At 38.8% G+C, this 19,349-nt stretch overlaps 2 protein-coding genes and 1 long non-coding RNA gene across 4 annotated transcripts in view; 2 read left to right on the top strand and 1 right to left on the bottom strand.

Moving 5' to 3' along the window:
- LOC309481069 (uncharacterized protein) overlaps window positions 1–19,349 on the top strand; it is a 384,000-nt gene that overhangs the window by 147,947 nt on the left and 216,704 nt on the right.
- Window positions 1–19,349, top strand: part of LOC309481084 (NLR family CARD domain-containing protein 3-like) — a 190,732-nt gene that overhangs the window by 49,013 nt on the left and 122,370 nt on the right. The gene's annotated exons all lie outside the window — the stretch shown is intronic.
- The window catches only part of LOC309481172, a 238,649-nt gene that overhangs the window by 162,232 nt on the left and 57,068 nt on the right, over window positions 1–19,349 (bottom strand). The window lies entirely within an intron of this gene.

Raw genomic sequence — 19,349 nt, 5'->3', positions numbered from 1 at the left:
CCACTGTCGGGCCAGTGCGAGCCAGGGCTTTAAACGGGCCGTGCCGGGCTAATAGCACCAGGCCTGTGTTTCCACTGTCGGGCCAGTGCGAGCCAGGGCTTTAAACGGGCCGTGCCGGGCTAATAGCACCAGGCCTGTGTTTCCACTGTCGGGCCAGTGCGAGCCAGGGCTTTAAACGGGCCGTGCCGAGCTAATAGCACCGGGCCTGTGTTTCCACTGTCGGGCCAGTGCGAGCCAGGGCTTTAAACGGGCCGTGCCGGGCTAATAGCCTCGGGCCTGTGTTTCCACTGTCGGGCCAGTGCGAGCCAGGGCTTTAAACGGGCCGTGCCGAGCTAATAGCACCGGGCCTGTGTTTCCACTGTCGGGCCAGTGCGAGCCAGGGCTTTAAACGGGCCGTGCCGGGCTAATAGCCTCGGGCCTGTGTTTCCACTGTCGGGCCAGAAGCTCCACAGCGCTTCACTAAAACACGCCCGTAACACGCCTCTCTGGAACAACGTCACACTAATCCATCATTTCACCAACAAATGGAAGTTTTATCAGAAAACTAATCAGAAATCACTGGAAACCGCGTTGAAAACAAACATGATAAAAGCGGCCGTTTGCTGGCATTTTTGTTATTTACTTGAATATTTAAAACCCAAGCATCGATGTTTTTCCACAGGTTTACAATAAAAAGTGATACATTGATCATAATGAATTAATTTATGTCAAAATTGCACATTAGTCACTCAAAAATAAATTACCGTTAGGTCTATTTCACAAAAGAAAGAGGAGGTAGAGGACACACTTACTTCTTCAGTCGCGTCTGTTACTGTTTATCTGGTAGTTACAGGACATATTTACATCACATTTAGAAAGAATGATCATTTCTACAAATATATGGCACCAAAAATACGACCTGAGGAGCTTTAGCACTCTCTCGACTCCCATACAGATATTTTCAGTCAGAGAAACAGGAAGCTCCCGAAAAAAAAGTTGCTTTATTTTATCATGATAGTCCGGTATAAAGAGACGAGACGTAGGCTACTGACAGATACAATAAAAACATGACTGTGATAGCCTTTATGATTGGTCTGATTTCTTCAAGCGTTCACTATGTTTTTACACTATGCGTATCTTCAAGCGTTTACTATGTTTACTATGGTAATGGTTAGCGCGCATAGTCTTTTGCATCACAAACACAAGGCATTCAAACATGAACGCGAGTTAAATTATTTTAAAAGTCTTTAATGCTGACAGAATCATCCGGCGCTGCCGTCTCCCGACTCAGGTGAACTCTGGACTCTGTTCGTAACCACTCCTCTAGCCCGAGCGATCTTCCTTGTAGAGTGCCCTCTGGTGGACAAACTATGCAGCGCCAACACTCATAACATGGTTGAAGGGTGTTTCGTCCGCTTTTATTTTATTTTTTTAAATATTCATTTATCGGCCATTATAAATGCCGATACCGATAGTTTGAAAAATGCCCAATATCGGCCGATAATATCGGCCCGCCGATATATCGGTCGGGCTCTACAAAGTAAATACCAAAATCATCCAGGAAATTATGGAGTTCTGCTGGACCCTTAGAATCGTCCCAATCCTCCCCTCTTAACACACACACACACACACACACACACACACACACACACACACACACACACACACACACACACACGTTCCTTAAAATGTTTACAAATACATTAAGCTCACTCACACACACACACACACACACACACACACACACACACACACACACACACACACGTTGGGTTTACATGTTTTATGGGGACTTTCCATAGAAATTATTTTTACAATAAGGGGAACAGGCTTTGGCCTCTGTGAATGTTCAGTGGTTGACTTTTACTGCGTTTCCCAACCACCTCACCCCTTTTTTTTAATTTTTTTTTTTATTATTATATATATATATATATATTTTTTTTTTTCTCTTTAATTCACTTGAATGTTGAGAGGATTTATTGTTGAATATTAAAAATAACTGGGAGCCCCCCCAGACCTAAATATTAAGAGAATGTGCTACCAGAAGCTCTTGGAAATGGTGTTTAGCCTGCAGCTTGCCTCAGGGAGAGGGACAAGTATAGGCTTTGTTCTGGTTTTGTGTTTAGATAAGGTTAAGATTAGGGATAGGGTAAGGGACAACTCCACACTTTTGCAACATAGGATCTTCTTTTTTTATTTTATTTTTAACAGAAGTTTCTTTTCCTTTGCATCATATATATATTTTTTTAGTTAAACATGGTGTATGGTACTGATGCAAGAGGGGCTGCTGTACGTTTCATTAGCTGGAATGTGAAAGGTTTGAATGGGCCTGTTAAAAGAGCCAGGATATTTAATCATCTTAAACATTTAAAATGTGACGTGGCATTTCTTCAAGAATCCCACCTACTGGTTAAAGACCAAGTCAGACTTAAAAAAGGTTGGGTTGGTAACATATTTCATTCTAATCTTAATTCCAAAACTTGTGGAACAGCCATACTGATTCATAAAAAAATTCAGTTCAGTGCGACTACTATTATTTCAGATCCTCAAGGACGCTTTGTGATGGTTTCTGGACTCCTCTATCATAAGCCTGTGGTTTTGGTCAATATTTATGCCCCAAATTGGGACGATGATAAATTTATGGGTAAAATGATCTCATTAATTCCAGATTTGAATTCTCACCAGTTGATTTTTGGCGGAGACTTAAACTGTGTGATAAATCCAACACTTGACCGCTCCCATTCTAAACTTACAAACCTTTCCAAAAAAGCCAAACTTTTATCACGGTTTATGGATGACATAGGATGTGTTGATCCTTGGCGTTTTTTGTACCCAGTGGGTAAATCTTTTTCTTTTTTTTCTCCTGTACATCACTCGTATAGTCGAATAGACTATTTTTTCATTGATCAGAACCTTCTTTCTTCTGTCACAAAAGTCGAATATTTGTCTATAATTATATCAGATCATGCGCCTGTATTACTAGATCTTGCTTTTCCTCTTTGCAAATTGGAACGCCCCTTTTGGAAATTAGACAGAAATCTTTTGACCGACGACATCTTTTGCAAAATGATATCCCAAAAAATAGACGACTTTATAGAATCAAACAAAAAAGATGATATTTCCCCCTCTCTCCTCTGGGAAACATTAAAAGCTGTAATCAGAGGTGAGATTATATCATATTCAGCTAAAATAAATAAAACTAAAAGAATCAAACAAGAGGAGCTCATCAAATCAATATCTATGGTGGATGCTCAGTATTCTACCTCTCCTTCCCCCGAGCTTTACAAAAGGAAGCTGGATCTCCAAACGCAATATAATTTGATATCAACTGAGAAGACAGAACGTCTTCTTTTAAAATCACGGGGATATTTCTATGAACATGGCGACAAAGCTGGACGTTTATTAGCACACCAACTTAAATGCCACTCGGCATCCCAACAAATCCCCCAAATACGGAAAGATGATGGTGTACTAACTATCGATCCAGTTGAAATCAATGAAACATTCGCCTTATTTTATTCAAATCTGTATATGTCAGAGATGACAGAAGATGGCTCTGATATGGAACATTTTTTCAAGGACCTCCAAACCCCTTCAGTAACAGCAATACATAGGACTAAGACTGAGCTCCCACTAGATCATATAGAAATCTCTAATGCAATAAAAGCAATGCAAAATGGCAAGGCACCGGGCCCTGATGGGTTCCCTATAGAGTTTTTAAAAAGTTTTCCAACAAGTTATCAACAATTTTGCTCGATATGTTTAATGATTCTCTGTCCCGTGGCTCTCTCCCACAGACACTAACTGAAGCATCTATTACTCTCCTGCTTAAGCCAGGTAAAGATGCCACAGAATGTGGCTCATACCGACCCATCTCCCTCCTCAACAGTGATGTAAAGATTTTGGCCAAAGCTCTTACCTTACGCCTAGAAACCACAATACATGACGTGATTTCTGCTGACCAAACTGGTTTTATCTCGGAGCGGCACTCATTTACAAACATCCGTCGACTTTTATGGCCGGTTCAGATTACACGTTTTTAGCCCGATTTTGCCACGATCCGTTTGACTTAGAGTGTCGTGGGAATTCGTATACGACAACGGGCGTCGGGACGCAAGATTCGATCGTTTCATCTCGTATAGTGTGTCATAGCGGGCGACAGCCTACGTTGCGTCTGCGATGCTTCACGACACCACGACAAAAAGACTAGCATGTTTAATTTTTTTTTCGGTCCTCCACGACGGGTTCTATCACGTGTGACATTGACCAATAGGAGCACAGACGCATTTCAATACACAGCTTTCAAAAATGCCGAAACAAAATAGAGACGATGGTGTTGCTAAGTGGAATTATGAAATGGAGGAAAGGTTCGTGGAGCTGTGGCAACAGTACTCCTGCCTGTATGATGTTTCATCGAGAGAGTACCATGACAGAATTAAAAAAGAAAAATGCTGGCGAAAAATAGCAGAAGTACTTCAGCAACCCGGTTAACTTAATTAGCATTAAGCTAACCTTGTTTGTGTGAGTGTGATTATGTATGTGTGTTACGAGTGAGAATGCGTGAGTGTGTGTGAATGAGCGAGCGAGCAAGAGTGTGTGAATGAGCGCGCGAGCGAGAGTGTGTGTGAATGAGTGAGTTTATGTGTGTGTATTATGTGAGTGAGTTTAAGTGTGTGTGTGTGTGTGTGTGTGTGTATGCATGTACATAGACTAGATTTTACAGATTAAACATATTTTACCTCAAGTTCTCTTTGAAGGATTGACAGTCCATACTGTCCTCTTCGTGCAATCCAGGAAAGTGTCCATTGTCGGGTTTTCTTTCTTTTTTTAATCTTTTTCTGAACACAAGACAGCCAATACTAAAATCGCCGCTTCATCCATTGTTTGTTTACGTTCGTTTCCGGAAGTCAGGCGCTACTAGTTTCGCCTTCACGCGCGTCTTCAAAGACGGCACGCGATGACTGGTCTGGAAGAAACGTGTAGTCTGACATGGTTCTTGTCCACGACACGACACGATTTTAGGAGTCAAAATCGTGTAATCTGACACAGTGACTTTCGCATAAGACAAAAAAATCGTGTAATCTGAACCGGCCATTAAGTATAATTTACTCTCCTGTATCTAGTGTGGTCCCCGAGGTGGTTATCGCACTTGATGCAGAGAAGGCATTTGACAGGGTGGAGTGGGGATACTTATTGGCATGTTTAAAGAAGTTTGGTTATGGCCCTAACTTCATTTCATGGATTAAGCTTCTGTACAGCTCACCAAAAGCCTCTGTAGTAACAAATGGCAAACATTCACACTATTTCCAGCTGTCAAGGGGTACTCGCCAGGGCTGTCCAATCAGCCCACTTCTATTTGCCTTGGCCATAGAGCCCTTATCTATTACACTCAACACTTTACCATCAATTAGTGGAATACACAGGGGGGGGGAGGGAGCATAGAGTATCTCTATATGCAGACGATTTATTATTATATGTATCAGACCCTGCTCTGGGCACCCCTCATATTACCCATGCTTTGAGGAAATTTGGGGCTTTCTCTGGGTACAAATTGAACTTTAGTAAGAGTGAATGTTATCCTGTTAATGATCTGGCCCTTCAAATACAAAATGATGTTTTACCATTCCAAATGTCTAAAAATGGCTTTAAATACTTGGGCATTAATATTACAAGGGACATGCAGCACCTCTATCAAGAAAACTTCTGTCAGCTCTTTGAAAAAACTAAATTAGACCTAAAAAAATGGAAATCATGGCAGGGAAGGTGAACTGTATCAAAATGAATATACTCCCCAAATTTCTTTATCTATTTCAGTGTATCCCACTTTATCTCCCTAAATCTTTTTTTAAGTCCCTCGATAAAGCTTTTATCTAATTTTTATGGGATGGGAAAAAGCCTAGAATACGGTTAGAATTACTACAAAGACCTAAAGACCAAGGTGGCTTAGCTTTTCCAAATCTTTGCTACTATTATTGGGCCGCAAATGTTCAAAAAATCATACATTGGCTACATACCCCTGACATAGACTGGTGCGTCTTTGAGGCTGCATCTTGCACCTTGTAGCAGGATTTGTGAATTTTAATAGGTATTGCGAACCTACAAATACACTTCCAAACACATATGCACGCACACACATACATAGAAGCCCAAAGCGCAGAGGACGGAAAGGACGCAAGAATACCCATATATGGGAAACAGAGATATCAGCGAAAACCCCCGTCTGAAGCAAGAGACGATTGATGTTGCAAGGCTCAGTCATGAGACTGAGTTCCTCTGGAAAAAACCCAAGAAACTGTATTAGAACAATGTAACCCAGTTCCGTATAAATATGACTGCATTTTGACTGTACGTGGCTGCATTTTTGATTTTGATGTCGGATTGCATCCCTAGAGAGGAATCGAATCTCTTCTAGTATAATCCTGGCTGAATTTCTTTTGGTTTGAACTGCTCTGCTATAATATTGTAACTTGATAAATCTCGGATGGGAACGAGTTCATATTTACTCGAAATTGCTTGAACTGCTGATAAGGTAATTAGTCTTTGTAATATTCACTCATACAGGACTGCCCTGTTGAGATTGAATAAGCTGAAGTTTTATATCCTGTAACATTTACTTTTTGATTTGCTACAAGTATTAATTTTTGTACTACCAGTGTTTTAATCTTTTGTATAAATAAACTTTTATTTCTAAAGACAATCACTGTTAAGTCTTACTTCAGCTTTTACAAACAGTTCTAAGAGCAAAAGACAGAGCAATACATTAATCCTTATTAATCGAAGATAACAAGGGTTCCAAGAGCGATTCGGCTGGAAGGTAAGCATGAATTTAATTCATATGTCTGGTTAGTAATGTCTATTATTGTTTCCTTGGGAGTGTAGGGACTACACCTAGATTTACTGGTATAAATGATAAACAAGCAAGTTGAGGGAATAATTCCTATTCTGACCTGACAGCAAAAGATCACCTAGACACAGTGATACTAGGGGTTAATCAGGAACGTGAGAGCAATACCAGATCTCACCACATGGGGGCTCGTCCGGGATTGGGTCAATTTCTAATTGCCCAATAATACCCACAAGAACCTAAGGGAATAATAGTTTAAGTACTAAGACGACGGCTAAATCCAAATGCAAAATAATGTCTCCATAGTGCTTTGAGGAAGTTACAGGAACAGATACTTCCTCCTAACCATAGAAAGTATCACGGGGACGCCTGAGATAAAGTTCTATGGTTAGGCACGACAGAGGTAACAAGAGATCTCGAGGGCAGCGCTGTGGGACCATAGAGTACCCATTTAGAAACCTCATATAAAGAGATAGTTACCAAAATCCTCAGAGGAGAAGCCAGATTCACACAGTCATGAAGAGAATAACTAATATAATTTTGCTCCCACAAGATCAACTAAACAAGACAAAAAAAAAAAAAAAAAAACCGCAGGGCAAGTAGGCAATGAAGAACTACTGGCTACTGACGATACTTTATACACTTCTAATGAAGCTGGATTAAGTAAATTAGTCCAAGTCGTTAGCAGTAAAAGTCGAAGTAAAAAGGTTACTGTAGAAATTGGGGACAGTGATACCACCGTACCAATTGTTAAAGGAATAGACATAAGAGTAACTAGAAACGGCGTTACTGATCAGGAAGCTCTGATCACAGTTGAATCCCCCACCCCTTCAGAGTACACTGAAATGGAAGGGGCCTCAGGATGTGACTATGGTCAAATAGATAAAAAACTATGAAAAAATGCTCTTAGAAACGGGAACGATTCCTAAACACAAAGATGTCGTAACCGGGTTCAGATCCCTGATGACAGGGGAAATATCAGGGGAAATAAGAGAGACAGGGTTTAGATCGTACAAAGCTTCAACAGGGAGAGAGTTAAACGATAATAAACCCAAAGTGCAGATAGGTAGAGAGCCTGATCATAGTTTCGGCTCAGAAAGTACAGAAGACGAGAAAATACCTCGCAGAGATAGTGCTAACAAAATCTGGAAGCCCGTCTAAAGAATGGAAAAACAGCTCGCATAAAAGAGAAAATAATACCAGGGACGGTAGAACATTTCTAACTTGCACTGGTCAAGTGCTTAATTCAGTGAATTCACATTCAACAGCACTCAAGGGGCCAGAGCAGAAGTAATGCAGTTTGTTTATGAACTTACTGCTAATGATATCCTAAATATGCCGGGAACCAGCAAAAAAGTAAAATGTCACATGTTAGCAGAACAGCTAGATCAAATGCAAAACACATTGTGTTATATTTTATTAGATATGTACCAATGATGAAAGGCTTGTGAAAATTATGGGAGGCCACGCATAGCAAGGTTTCCTCCCATCAATAAGGGTAGAGTTCCAAGAAAACCGTAGAAAGCACCTAAAAGAAAAAAAAGGAAGTATCACCTTCCCCTTTTAGTAACAGAGATCTAGCAAGGAAAGAGTATAGACGAGAGGTTGAAAAAGGGAGGGGAACCTTCTGATTCTTCCTCCAGCTCATACACCTCAGACTCTGATAAAGAGAAAAGAAAGCAGGTGCTCTAAGAAGCCCTTGTCAGTTAAAAAGGAGAGGACACAGTCAGAATTTGAATATGAAGAAAAAGTGGTCTCTAAACCTAGGCGCGGTCCAGCTAGACAGATTAAGGAAGACCGTTTTACAGTCATCCAGCTCCTACAAAATATGAAATTCAAAGGGGCAAAAGATAACAATATGATTAAGGCAAAAATGGTGGCTGATCTGGGGAAAACCCTAGGTGCCTCAACTAGCCTGGTAAGACTGATGATTAAATATCATACAGGAATATCCATGAAACTAGAAAACCTTAATGCATACCACTCCAAAGGGATAGGTATAGATAAGGAGACTGAATTACGGAAAAAGACAGAAGTGGTTAAAACCAGAGGCTGATGGCCATGTCTTTCCGAGAAAGCCCCCCAAGGGTGGACAAATGGAGGAGATTTAGCTAGACTTAAAAGGCTAGCCACAGTTACCAACTGGTCAGAAATGTCTAGTTTAGCGGACCTATATGACAGGGAAACGGTTAGAAGTAATAGGACCAGAGAAAGCTTAGGCCAAAACATAAATAAACCAATAGAGGGGGATAGGATGAAACGGGAAACTGCCTATCAGAAAACTAAAAGTAAATCGAAGGATAAAAATGAGGCTAGGACAGTAAGGTATGAACATCCTGAAACTTTATATAAAAAGTTAAAACCCCAGGTTAGGCCAGCTAAGAAGACCGGAAAAGGAACTAAATTTATAGAGCCTAAAGAATGGGCAAAACTGACTGAAGAGCAGAAACAAGCCCACATAAACAAACGAAACAAAATAGCAGAACCGAAAACTAGAAGTAGGGAAGTATAATCCCACTGCCTCTGACATGGGGAGACAAAAAATAAGGATTACATGTCCAATAAAAGGGAATCAAATTTATGTTAGATAACCTAGAAAAGGTATCCAGTGTAACAAAAGTTCCTAACGGAGCGATAAAATTTGAAGGTGAATATAATGATTAAGGTTTCAGTAATAAAATGAAATCAGTGACCAGAGATAGATATTCCTGGGAAGGATTGCAGTGTATAGTTGACAGCACAACTTTAATGCGTCTAAATGACAACATTCTAATTAAATAAATTAAGGAAAAAGATACTGATAATGATGAAACAATCAGATGGCCTAAAAAAGTCGGCCTGGATTCAGGAAATAATAGGGTTATAAAACAAGACCCTATTGACAAAAACTAGTTAGAAAAATTACTTGAAAAATATAAGCAATAAAGATTGTGGAAAACTATCAGATAAATATGAATATACCGTAATGGGAGGAATTCAGGTTCTGCAAAATCAATATCTGATAAATAAATCCGTGTATGAAGAGATAAAAGGAACAATAAAGAGAATTATCTAGAAAAGGGGTAATATTTAATTAATAGAGGCTTTATTAAACAGATATTTAATTAATGCAAGAAACGCGACAAATGGTTTAAATGATGATAAGATTTTGGCTAAAATCAACTAAAGAGGATCTCATAAAAAAAAAAAAAAAAAAACCCAGATAACCAAAAAAGACAGGAAAATGTGTTACCTGTAGATATATTAGCTATGGTAGCTAGAAATTTGCTGATTATTAAATCATTGGCTGCAGAAAAATTAGTAATAGTCATTGCTAAACGTGAAGGAATAGAATTATTAGCAAAATAATTTAGTGAATGAAAATAAGCGCATTCACACTTTTACCTGGTCTAAATGGACTAAATGAGGCTAATCTGTGACAATCAGATAGAATTTAGACATGTTAAAACTCCTAAAAAGGAGAAAAAGACCATAATTAATCAAGCACATTTGTGCTACTTTACTGACGGAAGTTCAGATAAAGGACAAACATGGTGGGGCTTCCTTGTTAAGCAGAGAGGTCAAATTATCCACAGAGAAAAAGGAAGATAGAAGATGACAAAAGTGCACAGGAAGCTGAAGTCACAGCGGTAGCGAAGGCATTGTTATTTATTAAAGAAAATAACCACATGGACTGTTTGTTAATAACGGACAGTGGTTTTGTTTAGCTATGATTGGTTGAACACCTGGATAGGTGGGAACAGAATAGTTTCTATAACGCTAAAGGCAAACCGTCAGGTGGAACTGTGGAGGAGCATAAGCGAAAATTACAAGGTTGTGAAACCGAAAGTATTGCATAAGTCTAGCCACAGAATACAGGACAACGCCTGCGGCAGTTGGGAACAAGGAATTTGACCAATACATCCGCATACGAGCGATCACTAAACAGAGCGAGGGGGACTTACTGCAGAAACTGCATGATAAACTGTTTCACCCTCCAACGACGTATGTTGCGAAATATTGTCAGCAGATGGGCTTACATATTTCAGAACTTAAAAACTAATGATCAGAAAATTAAGTTAAATTGCCCTGATTGTAGGAAGGTTATAACCAGTATTTATATTGATTATGGGAAAAATCAAAACTGAGAAATAGAACGTTGAAATTAGTTCAGATTTCGCTAGACTAGTTTAGTTCTAAAACAAAAAAGGAAAAAAACGCTTACTTCCTAGTTATTGTGGATAACTGCTCTACCTTTATAGAGATCTACCCATTTTAACAGGCGACAGGTAGGCTACTGTTGTCCTGAACAGCCTTAAGAGGTTGATAACATAGCAGGGTTCGCACGAATGAGTTCGAGGCGATAACAGACATAACTTAACTGGCCATGAAGTGGAGACCTTTTGCAAAAAAGCAGGGTATTATTTTAATTAAGGCGGTTGAAAACCGACCATCCGAGTAGCGGATAAATACAGGGTAGCGGATTGGTTGTACGTGCAATACCTTTGTTTAAGGACTGATTTTTTGAAAAATCTAAATCTAGGAGATTTAGGGATTTAGATTTATGAACTTATTTCCTTAATTGTAGGATTTCGAAGACTGATCAAATTCCTAAATCGACCGACAAAAGCAAAAGCCCTAAGTCGAAAGGGCAAAACAGGTTTTAGTTATATTAAAACAAAAACAAGTACGTTTTCGTGGTAAAACGAGAACCGAAAAAGTAGGCCTAGTTGAATTAACTTCAAGCACAACCGTTAGGCTTGAAGCGAATTTGGTCAATTAGGAATCTTGTGGGGAGCAAAGATTAATATTCACGATGAGTAAGGTATACAGACCAAAAGTAAGTTTCCAGTCAGACGCTAAGTGTCCAGCAGAGGGCACTGTTGTAGTGTGTAAAGACTTTAGTGACTCTTTCTTAGTGAAGATGTGACATAAGGATTGTGAAGCAGGAACTGCGACAATCCGTAGGAAACCTACTGACTGTGTGATCTGTGGCAAACAGGAGATTTGTCAGCTCCTCTCGGAGGGAAGGACCTAGGGAGGTCGGAGTCAGCATTGGCTTAGAAGCCAAATGACAATTATACCTGAGTGGTATTTTTCCGGCAGATCAATGGGATCGTGCGCGGGCGGAGATGTGAGCATTTGTGGATTGTGCCGGTTGTCCAGACAACGCTGGTCAGTCTGGCAATATGAATTAACCACGGGGAATTGTGGTTGTAAAGCTTGCATAGACTGTAAGATAAAGTACAGTCTTAGAGGTCAAGAGTGTAGATGCACTCTAGACAACCAAGGGCAACTAAGTAAGTGCTCTAGGTGTAAGTTAATGATCGGAAAACGATTGTTAATATTTACAAGTCTGAAAGAATTTTGGCAGTCTAGAAAAACTGAAACAAGTCTAGGCTGCTTAATTGATGATAAAATTATGTGTAAATGGGACATAAATCCCCTGGCTTTAGTCTGTGATAGCGAGAAAGCCTTTCTGTGGGGAAGGCTGCTAAGCTCAGGTGGCCCGATGCCATTGGACTCTGATCCAATGTTGAGGGGCAGTGTTTTAGAGGAAACACTGAAAAGAGATACTGACTTGAACCTTTGGAAAAAGGTTGTAAGGGATCCATTTCATGACAATGATTACTCAATTCAGTTTAAAGAGGAAGGAATGTATAAAGAAATAAATATGAATGACTTACTGGTTGAATTGATAACAAAAATGTCTTTTCAGGAGTAATATCCGATATACATGGCTAGAGAATATAGTCATTTTGTACGGGAAACCTCACTGACTGTCAGAGCAAGGTCACAACAGACATTCTCAGGGACAGAAAGAATAAAAGTCAAGCTAGATTCACATAGGACCAGTGAATTATGGCAGGTGAAAGTTTCTATCACCATGACCTCTGATTACCTAAGTATAGGCAAATCAATAGAGGGGGTCAAAGTTGAAAGGACAATTATCAGAAAACCTAACAAACTGAGCAGAATGACCGCATGGATTATAGATCAGATAGGGAAAGCTTAGGAGGTTTTTGTGCATCTATATCTTTTTGTGTTTTTCAGCAACAGGATGGTGAAAAGAGGAACCGGACTAAAGGGGAAGTATCAGGAATTGCCTCATGACCGGAGTGAAGTAGGACTGTTACTGTTGGCCCTAATGATGGTTCTGGTAGTCTGTCTCTTTATAGTTGGATTTGGCATCACAGTAGAGAATCAAACAAATGAGGTAGGAGTAGCCTCCTGTTCTGTTGTTGAGAAAGTTGTAAGAAAAATCTGTTATAAGCAGACGGTGAATTTTGATGGTACTAAATATGGACCAAAAATGATAAAGAATATGTTTAAAGGATTTATAAAGGATATAGATAAGTCATTTTGGAACTGCACAGGTACTAAACGTATTAGTGCCACAATGGTGCCTAGAATTTATGGAGACAAGATTGTTAATAATAAAACTAGGTTACAATGGAATTACTTAAAAGGATATAATCGGACGCACGTCAAATTACAGGGCCTTAAGTATAATCTTTCGGATGTTTTTAATTTGACGTCTACTATGGTCATATATTGATTATGGAATACTCCATTGCTACGGATATCAAAAAATGAATGATTGGGATTGTTTAACTAAACAAATTGTCCCAATGGTATAGAGATCTTGGCTAGGCAAGGGTAGTTATTAAAAATCAATTGCCCTGTCAATAGACGATAAAAGAAAGAGCAGTAGGCAGAGTGGAAAATCTGCCTCGACAGGCTCGAAGTTTATAATTAGTAAGAATAAATGGGATAAACGGTGGATAACCGGAACCCATTGCAACTAAGTTATTGGCCTAAGGGCCTAAACCCATATGTATTGATATTAGGTGTATACAAAAATAGACCTAAACCAGCTTATGTGGAATTAGAATGGGTGACATGTGAAAAACTGATTATGCCCATTGGAATGTGTGAAAATCACGAGAAATGTCGAGACATTGACAAGCAATGTATGTCTGCTTATGAAACAGCATCCGCATGGGTGTGTTACTTGAATGATACCTCGATTTGGGATGATAAAATTTTCGAGGGGCATGGTGCTAATATTATTAAGCTATGGCATGAATGGATGGGATTACAGGACCCAGATAATGACATGGTGAAAGCAGAAGGCAAACGTACGACATGGACTATCAATGACACCTTGTGGGCCAACGGGGTAGGTGGAAGTAGACTTCATCAAATAACCTTAAGTTATGCACCCCGGCCAGGTTTGTCTTTGGAGCTAGCGAATCATTCAGGTATTATTGAATATGTTTAAAAATATAACTGAACGGCAATGTAGATCGGCTATTGTTTTGTATTGTATGGGCTGGTCTAGTGTTGTCTGAGTTACCCATACTAATCAAGGCATCTGGAAGAACCATAGTGATGCGATTAGGGTTGGATAGAACCAGTAATCGTAAGATAACATGCAGGTTGTTTAATTTGAGTATAGAGCTAATGAGGATATATTCCAAATCTCAATCTCGTATAAGAAGAACTAAACTATGGGTCTAAATAGTCACAATTTAGCTCATGGATTTTAGAGTATCAAGTATTATCTACCAATGTTGAAACAATTGGAACAAAGGTATGGTAATTATAGGGTAATGATGGCCTCTTTAAAATTTAATGTTAGATCTTCTAGTCCATTTTCAAGAAACAGCTTGAGACCAGAGAATTTAGATAATGATCAAGAAAAGATTAAAGTCGAGTTGATGGAATTTTGGTTTGGGGCAGGTTTGATTCAGACGAGATGAGGAAATCAAATATTTGTGGTTTCCAACTGAGGAGCAATATTGAAGCTCTGAGATGTTTGACTTATGGAAAGTCCGAATATTACTTGGATGTATGATAAGGAACATGTATTTTGAAAAAAAAAAAATCTAAGGAGAATAGGATCAAAGAAGGTTGGCAGCAGTGAAGAATGGAGTGACATTAGTTCAATTACTAGTGATGCTCCATTAATGTTAATTGCAAAGAATCAAATTATGACAATATAAATGTTCTCTAATCAGGATAGTTGATAGCGAATCTGAATTGAAAGGATTTTTTCTTTCCGGTCAACAATTTTCTCAAAAGGAATTTCGGCGGCACCGACGTTAATTAACGTATCGGATTACAATTCGCAACTACTCAGACCAAATGTGTGGGATCTTTTTTACGTTAATTGGAGATACAGTAAAAGCTATTTTATGGGTCGTAGATAACGTGAGAGAGTTTGCGCTTTCTGTTTGGGACCTAATAGTATAATCATGGTATTTTCTAAAAATGGGTATAATCTGCCTAACAATTATCATAGCAATAATTGTAATAAAGGTAATGATTATTAAATCGTCCAAAATGTGGCTGGTTTGCAAGAAACTTTCGGATGTGTCTGGTTCAGTGATGAACAGGAAGGCCTCGCTTCCACTAACTGACAGTGAGTCAGAAACGGAGGTGTGACCTATTATAGCGACAGGGGCTATAAGGGGGTCACATGGCGTGGCAAGGTTACGGACATTTGATGACGAAGTTGGTAATGGGGAAAGGATCGAAGTGTAATCCCTTGATAAACTTTGGGCGCAACAACAGCTGAAGACGTTGGCAGGCAATGGCACCAATTCTACATGGCATTGCGATGAACCGCCAAAAGGAGATAGTGTGTATTATCTCTATAAATTTACGGTTGATTTCTTATTGGATATCTGGAATATCAACCATTCGCATGCCCGAACAAATCGTTTTTATGTGTTTAAGCCTTGGCCAGTATAATGTATTGAACGATTATTCGTTATTACTGAATTTAGTGTCTTAGCTGTTGAGGAGTGCGCAAATAAGATTATTTGGCGAATGAGAAATTATCGAAGTAATGATATTTTCCGTGGCCATCGCTGTGTATAATTTTGCACAGTGCTATATTAAAATGATTTGGCTCAAAAATGCTGGTTTGGAACTTGTGTTCCTTACCTAGATGTTTTTGATTATTCTAAATTATTGATGACATACAGCCTTAAGACCATTGGTGGAAACTTGGCAATGCTGTATTTCATTATCTTAATGATGGCGGGGACTTCCGTAAATGTGAATGAACCAAAGTTATTATTTCTTGCTATTTTTTCTGGATATAAATGATTATTCCTTTGTGTTTCAGATTTTAGATTTTTTTTTCTGAAATAGATTATTGTATTATTAAAGTACGAAAAAGTAAACAGTGACAAAACAGTGGTCATATAGAATTTGAAGGGATTTATTTACTTTGTTCTATTTTGAAACAATTGATTGATCACTATTTTGTTTCATTTTTTGTATTTTTGTGATTGATTGTGGAGTCAAAAGAAAACGAAACATAATTATGATTTTGTTGGCATTTTATTATGATTGTCATGGACAAACTGAAAAAAAAAACAAAGAAGGGAAATATATATTGTCAATTGACATTTTTAATTTTTGATTTTTTATATATATATATTTTTTACCCCCTCTTTATTCACTTGTGATGTTGGGTTGTTTTTGTTTAATGTTGATTTAATTACAAATTTTTAAACCCAAGTTAACAACCAAGTTTTTATAAACGATCTTTCGGCATGAGATTTGATATGTCAAAGTCAATGACATTGTTGTAAGTCAGGAGGGCCCCCTGGCTTCCAACAATTGTCTAAATGACAGACACAGCCTTCCTATGGGAGGACATAAAAGGTTTGATAATTATTGTTTTATGTTCCCTTTCTCTATCTTACTATCTTTTTGATTTGTTTAAAATATATATATATATATATATTTGGAAGGAAAGGAAACAACAAACTGCTGCTAGTATGAAATTGATGATAATTTTTAATGTTTTGATTTATTATAGTTTATTTTCTTTTATTTCTTTTTGAATAACAAGAAAATGAGATTTGACTTAGGAATTACAGTTGATGGCAATTTTTGTTTTTGGGAACTTTTGGTTACTGTATTTGCCTGTTATAACATAAGTTGATGTGTTATTGTAATAGGGTCCGGATGGGCGGAGAATTGCCAACGGACATGGAATATATAAAATGTGTGATGACTGTCTGAAGGTTAAATGTTACCCGTTGAAAACTGAAGCACAAACGGGGTTGCTTTGAGTTTAAAAACTTATGTCAATCATGTATAGTTTCCAAGGGTTATTACATGGCCGAAATGAAAACATTTGCTTTTTATGATCGAGGGGCTGACTTTACGGGTCCAGGCTGCACTCATTACTTAACCTATGATGCAATGAGATTTATCATTGCGATGAAATGGCTGATCATCGATTTAGATGACGCACTTGAACTACTAATTGGGAACAGGGAACGTGTGACCAAGACTACGTGCTGTGTTGACATTCAGACCTACCTATGGAAAAATAAGGTGGTCTCGGGGTTTTGTACTAAACAAGCACGTGCTAACGGGCGAATTGTTTATGTAAATGTGATTGATCCATTAGATTTGTCTTCACCGCCTGACACAAGCCCGGTGGGAGCTGAGAGTGTTGGACGAGAGCTTGGCGGACAGTGGTTCCGAGCTGGCTCTGTACCCAGAGGATCTGGTGAAATTGGATCAGGCCCCGAGACACCGGGACTCGTTCAGGTGGAAACCTGTGTCCCAGCGGTGGTTCCGCAGAAGCATGGAGAGTCTGTTGACCCAGCACGGGAGAGTGACGATGGGTTTCTTCCATCGGGAAAGTCAATTAGTATTTAGGTTTCATGAGTGTTGCTTAGACTTCATTATTCCAACGCAATTTGTTTTTAAAGTTAAAATTGATGAACTGGATGTGATTTACCCTAGGAATTTTCTTAGAGAGCAGCATAATGGAATTGACAGGAGGATTATACATGAAAGTGCCATTGTACGTTCGAGAGGGGGTGTAGCAGGATTTGTGAATTTTAATAGGTATTGCGAACCTACAAATACACTTCCAAACACATATGCACGCACACACATACATAGAAGCCCAAAGCGCAGAGGACGGAAAGGACGCAAGAATACCCATATATGGGAAACAGAGATATCAGCGAAAACCCCCGTCTGAAGCAAGAGACGATTGATGTTGCAAGGCTCAGTCATGAGACTGAGTTCCTCTGGAAAAAACCCAAGAAACTGTATTAGAACAATGTAACCCAGTTCCGTATAAATATGACTGCATTTTGACTGTACGTGGCTGCATTTTTGATTTTGATGTCGGATTGCATCCCTAGAGAGGAATCGAATCTCTTCTAGTATAATCCTGGCTGAATTTCTTTTGGTTTGAACTGCTCTGCTATAATATTGTAACTTGATAAATCTCGGATGGGAACGAGTTCATATTTACTCGAAATTGCTTGAACTGCTGATAAGGTAATTAGTCTTTGTAATATTCACTCATACAGGACTGCCCTGTTGAGATTGAATAAGCTGAAGTTTTATATCCTGTAACATTTACTTTTTGATTTGCTACAAGTATTAATTTTTGTACTACCAGTGTTTTAATCTTTTGTATAAATAAACTTTTATTTCTAAAGACAATCACTGTTAAGTCTTACTTCAGCTTTTACAAACAGTTCTAAGAGCAAAAGACAGAGCAATACATTAATCCTTATTAATCGAAGATAACAAGGGTTCCAAGAGCGATTCGGCTGGAAGGTAAGCATGAATTTAATTCATATGTCTGGTTAGTAATGTCTATTATTGTTTCCTTGGGAGTGTAGGGACTACACCTAGATTTACTGGTATAAATGATAAACAAGCAAGTTGAGGGAATAATTCCTATTCTGACCTGACAGCAAAAGATCACCTAGACACAGTGATACTAGGGGTTAATCAGGAACGTGAGAGCAATACCAGATCTCACCACAACCTCAACATCTCTTAAAGCCCTGGTCACCTCCAGCCTGCCCGCCCCTATTATGAAATACACTAATAATCCAGTAGTCATAAATACCCTTAAAATTTGGTTTCAACTTAGACAGAACTTTAAATGTGAAAACCTTTTTCATTTAAGTCCCATACACAATAATCACCTTTCCCCCCAGGCAATGCTAGACTCTGAATTCACTCTTTGGCAAAGGCGAGGCATTCTCTATTTTAAAGACTTGTACACAAACTCCATTTTTGCAAACTTTGATGATTTGTCGCACAGATTTAGTCTACCGCGGTCTAGCCTATTTCGTTACTTTCAAATCCGCCACTTCCTTCAGCACCATTTTTCTAACTTTCCATACACACCACCACCCTCGGGCTTAGAGAATTTGTTAGAACCCGCAGTCAATTCCCAAAAAAATATTTCAAGGATATATGGCCTGATAACCAGTCTTAAAAGCACAAATCTTGCAAAGATTAGAGCAGACTGGGTGAATGAGTTAGGGGAGGAACTAGAATTAGAGGAGGACATTTGGCACAACGCTCTACTAAGAGTAAATGACAGCACTTCCTGTGCCAAGTTGAGCTTAATTCAATTCAAAATTCTATTAGTTACTATTAGAAAATATGAGCATTGTTTCTACAACTGTTGCCTTTTGTATTCATGTATATGTACATGCCCTGTATTACTGGTGCTCAATAAAAAATGCTTTAC

Source organism: Leuciscus leuciscus (genome assembly GCF_965113295.1).
Source record: "Leuciscus leuciscus genome assembly, chromosome: 18".
Lineage (NCBI taxonomy): Eukaryota > Metazoa > Chordata > Actinopteri > Cypriniformes > Leuciscidae > Leuciscus > Leuciscus leuciscus.
Note: the sequence above shows the minus strand (reverse complement) of the source record. Positions and strands in the feature narration are given on the sequence as shown.